This window comes from Procambarus clarkii, chromosome 14 (genome assembly GCF_040958095.1).
Source record: "Procambarus clarkii isolate CNS0578487 chromosome 14, FALCON_Pclarkii_2.0, whole genome shotgun sequence".
In the NCBI taxonomy this organism is placed as follows: Eukaryota; Metazoa; Arthropoda; class Malacostraca; order Decapoda; family Cambaridae; genus Procambarus; species Procambarus clarkii.
This window is the reverse complement of record NC_091163.1, coordinates 38,811,062-38,814,160: the sequence shown is the minus strand read 5'-3', so window position 1 is coordinate 38,814,160 and position 3,099 is coordinate 38,811,062.

Genomic DNA, 3,099 nt, shown 5'->3' with positions numbered 1-3,099 from the left:
TCTCCATTTCTTTATCTTTTAATTCTCGTTCTAATTCTAACTTCTTCCATTCTATCTCGCGATTTATCTCTAAGGCACGCATTTTGACTGTAAGGAAACTTATATTTAGCTCACCTGCATCACTGTCAATGTCACTGCCCTTACCTTCCTTTTCAGTGGAAGCTATTTCCTCACCTTCCTTTATACTAGGTGCCTCGCCTTTCTGTTTCTCCTCTGCCTTCAAATGCCGGTGAACCTTGGACAAGATCTCCACACGGGAATCACTGGCACGGATCTTGATCTCCAGGTAGGCACTCACCAGTACGAGTTCCTGTTTGCCCAGATATTTTAATCTGGCAAGACAGTCCTCCCTGTTCAGAAAAGCCTGAACATCGTCCAGATCGTCTATGGTCGCTTTTTCCGCCATCGTCACTTGGTACACTAGCACTTAACACACTGCTTTCACGTTAGCACTTAACGCACCGAGCACTGTTCTACGTCAATATTGCACTTTATCGCACCGAGCACTGTTCTACGTCAATATTGCACTTTATCGCACCAAACACTGCACTTGCCAATATTGCACGTAATTACACCGGGCACCGCACTACACAATATTGCACTTAATCACAGCGAGCACCGCACTCTACAATATTGCACTTAATCACAGCGAGCACCGCACTACACAATATTGCACGGAATCACTCTGAGCACCGCACAGGACGTATAACGTCCTAATAGTCACACACAGGGGGAATTATTTACAGGGATTGTGCCACTTCACCACCCCTGTCAAACATACTTGACAAGGGGTCGGATCCCGCTGGGGATGCCAATTATGTTACGGCCCTCTCGGGTCACAACCGGGTTCTTTTACTGATGTAAGTAGAGTTTGGGTATCCGGCCCCAAGCTAGTAGTGGCTTTCAAGGGGTGGGCTCCGTAACGCAAGTAAATTAAAGGGGAAGGGAGACAAAGGCAAAAACTTAATAATATAATTGTCACCATCACCATAAATAATATATATCTTATCACACGGGGGAGGTATTAACACTATTATATACAAGGTGGTCTTCCTCTGAAGACGCGGAGTGTTCCACGGTGCTTGACGATGCTAAGCTCTTGGTCCTCTTGTGGCCTCACGACGAATCCTTCGATTCTCTTGAGTCTACCCTGGCCACAGGCCAGCCAAATCACAGTTCCACTGGGGGCACTGTCGTGGAGGCCTTCAACCACAAATCCAGCCTGTAGCTGGCAGGTTCCAATCAGCAACGCTGGTTAGGCCACTCCACGACCGATACTAGGGTAGCGAGCCCTAGTCAGGAGCCTCGTGTGATCCCACAGGTCACTCTCCTCACCACAACACCCCAGTGGTTAAGCATCTCCTCCAGTTAGTCCCGGGTACTACAATCCCTCAGCTGCCACGTCACAGGCAGGCTAACACCGCAGTGTTCATCCGGGGGGTGACTCACAGCTGCTGCAGCAAATACTTGGAGACAAGACGGCTGCCTTGGGTAGACTGATCCAACTTCCATTACAGCAGTCCCAGGTCGACTCTGTAATCAGACACGTCATCAGTAATAGGGACACTCTAGAGCACCTCACTTACAGGCTTAGACACAAACGCCCACCCATCCACTCCATAGATGGCGTTGCTGTCTAAGCGTCACCTCACCAGAGGTCAGCAGCGGCTGTGTTATGAGCTGATCAGGACGGGAAACTAGCCCTTGTGGCCAATATATCTCGTCCTCACTAGGTGGCGTCGTCCATTTGGAGGGGGTTTCGGGAGCTGACCCACAGATGGCGCGGTCGTCACTGCTCCGTGCTCGGACGCTGGGCTCGGGTCCGTAACAGAGCACTACTCTTTTTCTGGTTGCCCTCAATGGTCTTCTTTCCTCTCATCTGGTGTCTTCTCCGCTCTCTATGTCGATGATCTTACCCTTTGCTGTCAGGGTGATGATTCGCCTCTCCTTCAGCGCCGGCTTCAACTTGCGATTGATGCCGTGTCGTCTTGGGCCACCGATCATGGCTTCAAGTTCTCTACTACTAAGACTTGTGCCATGACTTTTACTCGGAAACAGGTCGTTCTGCGTCCCTCTTTGTCACTTTATGGTCATCCCCTTGAGTACAAAGATTTCGTGAAGCTTTTGGGGTTATTCTTTGATACTCGTTTGTCTTGGTCTTCCCATATCTCTTACCTCCGTGTTGAGTGCTCTAAGGCTCTTGCCCTCCTTCGGGTATTGTCCCATACTTCTTGGGGGGCAGATAGGCGCACTCTCCTTGCTTTACATTCCTCTATCGTCCTGTCTAAGCTCGATTATGGTTGCCCTGCTTACTCGTCTGCTTCTCCTTCTACTCTTCGCCGTCTTGATGCTTTGCACCATACTGGGTTGCGCCTCAGTTCTGGTGCCTTTCGTTCGACTCCCGTCCTCAGCTTGTATGTTAACACTGGCTTCCTGTCTCTCCAAGACCGCCGTGATCGCTACTGTCTTCGCTATCTTGCGCGGTCGTTGCGACATCCTTCCTCTCGCCTCTGTCGTGTTTTAACTTTTACCCCTCCAGCGGTTCCTGTTCCTCTTCACCACCTCCCTCTTTCTGTCCGGTTATCTCACAGGATTCCCTTTCCGTTCGTATTTCTAATATTTCTAGTGTTGTTCCTTCTTTGCCCCCGTGGAGGGTCCCCCTTCCGCAGTTTTGTACATCCTTGACCTGCATCACTAAAGCTTTTACCCCTCCTACGGTTCTAAAACGCTTTTTCCTCGAGCACTTTTCCTCTCCCACTCCGTTTCCGTCTTTACCAATGGGTCTAAGTCTGCGGACGGTGTTGGCTACTCTTTGTTTTTCCTGACAGCACTTATATGTGTCGCTTACCTCCGGAAACTAGCATCTTCACAGCGGAGCTTTATGCTATTCTCTATGCTCTTCGTCTCCTGCTCTCTCGTTGTCAATCTTCCTTTGTAGTTGTTGTTGACTCTCGTAGTGCCCTCATGGCTCTCGGGTCCTTTAATCCGGTTCATCCAGTGGTTGTCGAGATCCAGCATTGGCTGTTTCTTGTTCACAGTAAATGTAAGTCGGTTGAGTTTTGTTGGGTTCCCAGCCATATTGGTCTCTCTTTAAATGAG